We start from the raw sequence: 8231 nt of genomic DNA on the forward strand, positions 1-8231 counted from the left end.
ATTCTCCTTTCGTAAGATTTATAACATCATAGATAATCGTCGTATATTCAATGTATGTATAATAGTTGGTTATAATAGAGAGGATAATAGTTGGTTAGGTCTTGGCAAATTTCTTCATGGCAGTTACTATGATAACAATAAGCAGGTAAACACCTGTTTTTCCGTGTGACAGAATTGTTAGAGCCAGAAAAAATGCTTTGCGGTATTTTTCTGGTCTTTGAAGGCAGCGAGCTGGCAGAAACGTTAGCACGCCGGGCGAAATGCGTAGCCGTATTTCGTCTGCCGTTACGTTCTGACTTCAAATTCCACCGAGGTCGACTTTGCCATTCATCCTTTCGGGGTCGATTAAATAAGTACCAGTTACGCACTGGGTTCGATGTAATCGACTTAATCCGTTTGTCTCCTTGTGGGTAGTAAAGAAATAGGTATTTCGTCTACCGCTATGTTCTGAGTTCAAATTCCGCTGAAGTCGACTTTGCCTTTCATCCTTTCGGAGTCGATTAAATAAGTACCAGTTACGCACTGGGGACGATATAATCGACAATCCGTTTGTCTGTCCTTATTTGTCCTCTCTGTGTTTGGCCCCTTGTGGGTAGTAAAGAAATAGGTATTTCGTTTGTCTTTACGTTCTGAGTTCAAATTCCGCCGAGGTCGACTTAGCCTTTCATCCTTTCGGGGTCGATTAAATAAGTACCACTTGCGCACTAGGGTCGATATAATTGACTTAATTCGTTTGTCTGTCCTTATTTGTCCCCTTGTGGGTAGTAAAGAAATAGGTATTTTTCCGGTCTTTTACGCTCTAAGATCGAATCCTGCAGTGGCCACCTTTGCTTTTCATCCCTCGGGGTTGATGACATAAAGTGCAAGTCAATCAATCGGGTCGATATAATCGATGACCTCGTTCACCCTGAAACTACTGGCCTTCTACCAAAGTTTGAAACCTTATTGTTTTGAAAAGTTTTTCTTCGATTCTTCCATGCGAGTTTCTTTTCCACCAGCTGATGGTGCACCTCCATATTCCTCAGATGTATACAACATTGTGTTCTTCCATTTTTGCAGGGATTGGAGAGTACTGGTGTCGGTGTAACTGATTAGTCCCCTCTTCACCAAATTTCGGGCCTTGTGCCTTTAGTAGAAAGGGTTATTATATCTGACAATGGTGGAGGCGCGTGGCTTAGTGGTTAGGGTATTCGGCTGGCGATAATAAGGTCGTGAGTTCGATTCTGGGCTGCGAGTCGTGTCCTGGAACAAGACACTTTATTTTACATTGCTCTACTCAGCTGGCAAAAATGAATTGTACTTGTAATTCAAAAGGCCAGCCTTGTCACACACTGTGTCATGCTGAATCTCCCTGGGAATTGCGTTAAGGGCACCTGTGTCTGTGGAGGACGCAGCCAATTGCACGTTAATATCACGAGTAGTGTATTTCGTAAATACAGTTTGAATAATACCGGATGGTCGTAGTTAGAAGGTCTTTGATCGTGATTCAACTGGAACAGGACTGACTTACGTTTGAAAGACAATAAATACATCTGAAAACCTCAAAAAATATTTTAAAGAAAAACAGAAAGCAGGAATTTTTATATTCATTTATTTAATTATTTTAATTACAGTTTTAATTGTCAAGATATAATTAGGGAGCAGAAAATGGTGAAGTCGTTAAGAGTTTCTTTTATTTATTGTTTGTTTTCGCTTTATAATTATAATTTATATTGGGGAGGAAAAAAATAATACCCCAACCCCTATCCCCCAAACCCATTTTCTTAACGAATTGATCAGTTCCTCAGTCTGTCACTGTTTGAAGGGCTCAGCAAGAGATTTTCCAATATCCGTTCCCCATCCTTAACATTTTAAATGGGTGACCCCTACTGAACAGGTGTAGGGCTACAGTTTACCCCCAATGGAAAAGAGGACACTTTGTAAATATCTCTCCTATTCTGTAAGTCCTCTCAATATGAAGTTTATCAGTGACCCTTTTTAAGGTCTTATAATGAAGACATATTGAAAAGACTAACAACAACAACAAAAAAAAAACAAAAACAAAAAAAACAAAAAGGTCACCAAAGCACAAAGCTGGATCTTGTAGAAGACACTGAAATAATGTGTTTTTGTTTTATATTTTACAAGTTAGTCAGGAAAGAGCAGAAGGTATGAAGCCTGTGCCCCTGAAAGGCATTCTTTTTCCCAGACAGGTCAAGATCAGATTGATGTGGTTGATGTCCAGCTTAAACAAAAATGTAGGCAGGAAGGGAACCAGTGACCTGGTCCAAATGTGTGCAACAGAATGAATTCTGACACAGAAAGCAAGGACCAAGTCCTGGTTATTTGACTGGGTGCAGTCTTAAACCAGCCACCCAAGTTAGATCAAAGCGAATGGATAATAAATGCTACAATTTATCTTCGGTCGAAGAGGTGAGTAGGGTCAGAGATGTGTTTATGGAACAGAATGGTAATAATGAATCAGAAACAGTGTGTGTGTGAGGGGTGGGGATCCTGGGTTAGCAAAAGACTCTAGAAAATGTGAGAGAAATGAATTGATGCAAACTTACATCATGTCAAGATTACTGATCTTTAAAACCTGTTGGAATCTAAAAAAGTTTGAGGTATTGAAGATGATCCATTCTGGATACAGTTTGAGGTACTTAACAGAGAGAGTTGGTCCATCCATAACAGAAGTACTGGACTGATATTTAGTGCAGTTTAAAAGTATTTAATAGGTTTAGGCTATATAACAGGGCTTACAGCTTTATCGACTGTGAAAGGGACCCTAAGCTATGACAGAATTGATTTCGACAAGTCATTGTCTCTATTATGAAATAAGGAGACATTTCAGATAAGGATATCTTGTTTCTATAGTGTCTGGGGAGAGTCATTTTCTTTTTGTGCCTTATTATGTAACACACTCACCAGTAAAATTTCCACTTTTTACTTATTTTTATTTTCCTAAAATTTTCGTTGCGTCTTGCAACCTTTTCAATAGTTTTGACTCAAAGCTATTAGAGTCAAAACTATTGAAAAGATTGCAAGACGCAACGAAAATTTTAGAATAATAAAAAAGTAGAAATTTTACCATTGTGTGTGTGTTACATAATAAAGAACAAAAAGAAATGACTCTCCCCAGACACAATAGAATATGCTTTAACACACAAACTCATAGAAAGAATCTTGCAAACCAAATCCAAAAACGAGATATCTTGTTTATTAAGGTTGATGATATTCACACAGTAATGTCTGTTGACCCTAAATACATAGCCAGACTGTTGAAGCAGTGAATGGGGACCAGGAGTACAAGAAGTTGTTAAATGGGGATTCCTGAGAAGAGGAATCTGTTGGGGCAGTGAATGAGGTTGAAGAACACAGCTGTGAAACTTCAACATCTTCCTCCACATCTGGTCCCAAATAACAGCTTCAACAGCTTTCCATATTGCTACTCCCTCGTTCCATCCCTCAATCGAGATTTTCTTCCTTTATCACTCTCTTTCTCAAGGGAGAAAAGCAGAGGATGTTTGGGGCTCACACCACCACAAGATGCTACTTAGGAAACTGAACCAAAAATTTGTGAACAAGTGGAACAATATTGCTCCTAATTTGAAAAGTTGGATATCAATCAACCGATTCCACTGCCTGAATGATGCGGTCTGGGACCGTGAGTAAGAATTAATTCTCAAGAATGAGCAGAATGGTAAATTTCGAAAATCATTGTAGGTGAGGAGAAATGGAGAGAAGGGTGAGTAACAGGAGGAGGAAGAGGGAGAAGACCAACCTACTCCAAGAAATAGAATACACAAGAGAGAAAGGAGACAGTATGTGGCCCGTGGGCCAGCCAGAGGTTGGAGTGTGGAAGTTATTTGATAGCAATCAGTTGTGGGACCCTTTACTAAAAGAATCTTATCACATCTGCCAGTGTCAAGTTATAGAAGATTCTAGAATATGGTATGGAATCATTTTAAGTATGGCAGTAGGGATCAGCCTGATATCAGTTTAATATAAAACTGAATATCAATTTAAATACCTGTCCAAACCAAACGAGTGAATAAAGATCAAAGCTAAGTACTCTTGTACAGATAACTCCACCTTCCTGGGGACATTACAATTTAACTTCAAAGTCAAGCTCCAGTGACCAGCACTGGCATTAGATGTTGAACAGAAGTAAAACCACATAATACAGGTAAGGTAGGGCCTCACAAGACAGGTGAGATTAATGTGGTTCATATATTTAGAGTTTGATGTCAGTAGGTAGAGTGTGACCAAGAAAGGATTGTCAGGGGGGAGTCCATTTCCAGAGAGGAAGGATTGGAGAGAAACCTTATGGGTAATGTCTATTCACTTATTTTGTAACAGCAGCAGCAGTAGTAGTAGTAGTAAAAAACAATGATCCCCTCAAGGTGAGTCTTAAGCTGGAAAAGGTGTGTACGGTAGGTTGAGGGAACCTATAAGTCTATCGATGGTGCAGAGCTGATTTGGCACAATAACAGAGCACACACTTACACACACACACACACTGATAAATGCTACTCAACTGAGTTCAATGCTAACAGGTAGGATTTGAAATTCAAGTTAGATTAAGATGGGCTTATAATTCTACTAATTCCTCTGGTCAATAAAACAAAAACCAATTTACTTTACAGAAAGGTAGATTCAATAAATGCTGTCACCAACCCACTCATGGCAAAATAATAATAATAATAATTATTATTATTATTATCATTGGTACATGGCCTGAAATTTCATGGGTGGATGCTAAGCAATTATATTGATCCCAGGGCTCAGTCGGTACATATTTTTTTGACCCTGAAAAGATACAGGCAAAGCTGACCGTAGCAGAATTTGAACTGAGAGCATAAAGATTGACAAAGTGCTTAACAGCATTTTGTCCGGCATGCTAACGATTCTGCCAGTTCGCTGCCTTATTTAAGAATAATAATAATGATGATAATATCTATGGCACCTCTTCCTACAAGAATGAGTAGGACTACCTGTAACAACAACAACAGTGGAGGCACAATGGCCCAGTGGTTAGGGTAGCGGACTAGCGGTTTTGATTCCTAGACCGAGCGTTGTGTGTGTTTATTGAGCAAAAACACCTAAAGCTCCAGGAGGCTCCGGCAGGAGGTGGTGGTGACCACCGTTGTACTCTTTTGCTCCAACTTTCTCTCACTCTGTCTTCCTGTTTCTTGTCCCCAACTTTCTGCGCAACCGTTGAGCCTGGATGCACATTCATCCATCCGTCGATGCTCTCGGTGTCGGGGGTTGACCTGCTGTCTCTTCTGCGGGTCTTACGAATAGCAAAGGACCACGTTTCAGACTTCTACAGACTATCCTGAGGCGCGATCTTGCGAGCTCTGGGACGAAGACGGCTTCGCTCAACAAACAAACAAACAACAACAACAAAGGCCACAACAGCCATAATGCTTTCTGTTGGTGTAAAGCCCTAAAATTGCTGAGGAGGACTGTACTTGCTGGAATTGATATTAAGACATGACTGTTTATTTTTCCATCCCACAAAGGATGAGTAAAACTGATACCAAAGTCCTCAGAGGTAGGAATTGAACTCATGGTACAGAGGAACCAAACTAAATACCACAACAATACTGAAAGCAGTAAAGCTCAGACCCAACCGGCTCATTTCCATCAATTCTACACATATACAATATATATATACATATATACAGGGTGTCCACAAAGTCTGGGTACATGGGGTAAATAAAATCATAACATAAAGAATTAAATATAAGAAATAATAATTTCTTGAAGTATGTGTTAATCCCCATGTACCCAGACTTTGTGGACACCCTGTAGAATTGAGGGAGCTATTACTGGGGCCTCAAGGGATTTTAACAATGGTAAAGCTTTAACAGCACCACCAAGGGTGGACACAGGCCTACACGGGGGCTGACACATAGTAATCCAACAAGTCGACATCATTAAACAGAAGTAACTGAGATCAAATCTTAGGTTAGTTCTGTGTGTTTTGTGGTTGTTGAAAAGTTTTAGATAAGACAAAGAATGGTTCTCTGATGGTTTTCATGGCATGTATTCCAATTGTTTAATCGACTGAATTTCTTGTTCATTGGGTTAGTTTGAAAGTGGCTGAATATACCACAGATGCACATGTACCCTTAATAAGTATAATTCTCAGATGGAATCACTATGACAGTGTGTAACAAGGCTTTACTTTTAAATTACAGGCACTGTCTGTTCAATAGGCTTCCTCACAGTTTCCTATCTACCCCAATTTCACTGAAACTTTGGCCAACTTGAAGCTATGGTAAAAGACATTTGTCAAGATGTGGTAGGTAGGTAGGTAGATAAGTAGACAGGTTGGTAGGTAAGTAGATAGATGGGTGTGTAGGTAGGTAGGTAGGCACGTAGTAGGTAGAGAGAAAAGGAAAGGTCCATAGAGTGACAGGCACATAGGTAGAGTGGTAGACAGGTAAGTAGAGTGGTAGGTAAATGGGATGGATGGTAGGCACATATGTAGGTAAGGTGGTGGGTATGTAATTAGGAAGGGTAGGTAGGTACGTAGACAGGTAGGTAAGCAGACTGGATGTCCGAGAGTGAAGGGTATGGAATAATGAAATCCTAACTTTCTATTCTCTGCAGAGTTACATCCAGGAACATGTGGTCCTGGCATTCAGCTGCATGGAGGCCAAAGTCGAAGAACTAGGTACCATGTGGTCATGGTACCTAATTATGTCCAAGAACATGTATGTATTCCTATTATATGACAGTTGAGGTCAAGGAACCTGTTGCCCTACATGTCTTTCTTTAATGTGTTAGATCTTGAAATGTGGTATTGGAATCCTGTAGTACAAGTCTCAGATCTGAGACCACATGGTTCTGGTACCTTAAAACATGTAGACTTGCTAATAACACGTGATAATGCTGTACAAAGTGTTTGCTCTAGGAACATATCCTGGTTATATAGCAGTTATATAACAGTTTATATTCAAGAATACGTGGTCCTAGTACCATGTAGTATAAGATTTGGAAACATGTGGTTCTTGCATTCAGCCAAGTTTAAATCTAGAAACATGTGGTTCAGCAACTATCTTGTATAAAAACCTAAGAACATGTGATTGTCAAACCATGAAGCAGAATGGCTTTGGTTGGGTACATGTGGTCACGGTACCATGGAGCACAAGGTCTTAGGTGCAGTAACATGTGGTACCTCAGAAGTAACAAATGGGTTGGCTGCTTTTCTTTTTTTTTTTTTTGTGGTTTTAGCCAGATAAACTGAAACTACATTCATAGCTATTCTACGTTATGTTGTTGTAACAATTGTTGTTATTGCTGCTGCTGCTGCTGTTGTTGTTAAGCAACAAGACGGGTAAGGGTGATTAGGTGATGGTCTAGGGCTTAGGGGTGGGAGACCCCAGACCTTGGGGAAAAAAAAAACTTTGGTCGTTTTATTATAGTCGAGGGTTTTCCGTTGACGCCTGACACCACTGGGAGGTGGCCCTCAAAGTCACTGAAAATGGTGATCTCCAGGTCCAAATTCTTGGACGGCTGCTGCTGCTGCTACTACTGCTGTTGTTGTTGTCACAGGAAATAAAAGAACTATACGAAGAGTTTTTCGCATTGTACAGCCCCACACAGATACTCACCATGCAAGAAATAGTAGCCGCAGACAAAAGCTGCCTCAAATTACATCCTGTTGTCTTAAAAACAGAAAAACACACTGAACACTGTAGTCCTAGATATACTATATGGATGTGGAGGGAGGGGGGGTGAAAGACGGGATGACCACAGCTGGATAGTTTCATAGGTCTGTTCGATCACAAAAGACCAAGGGTTAAAACGACGAAACAACAAGCAGTGCAACCATCAACTAAAATATCACAAAGGCACTGGACTCGAAACTTTATCACATTAAAGAAGGACAGGAGGGGGAGTTACCCTGGCACTTTCTGTGCCACTCACCATTTTCTTTCTGACATTCAAACTCCAAAAAAACCTTAAAAGAATTAGCAAGGTTTTGGCAGGGCAAGGGGTTGAATAATTAAGGTTTGTTTCTCTTTCTCTCTTTAGGAAACAGAATCTAAGATCGTGAAACGTAGAAATTCTAAAATCCCACATCTTTCATTTCAAACCATTTCTTCTCCCTAAATATATTTCATTCCTCCTTTCATTAGCCATTGAACACATTAACTGACCCTTCTCTCACCCCTTTGACCACTTACTTCGAGATGTCATTTCTTCATAAATATGTCATGTCTGTGGAATGGTAT

The sequence above is a fragment of the Octopus sinensis genome, linkage group LG4 (genome assembly GCF_006345805.1).
Source record: "Octopus sinensis linkage group LG4, ASM634580v1, whole genome shotgun sequence".
Taxonomy (NCBI): Eukaryota; Metazoa; Mollusca; class Cephalopoda; order Octopoda; family Octopodidae; genus Octopus; species Octopus sinensis.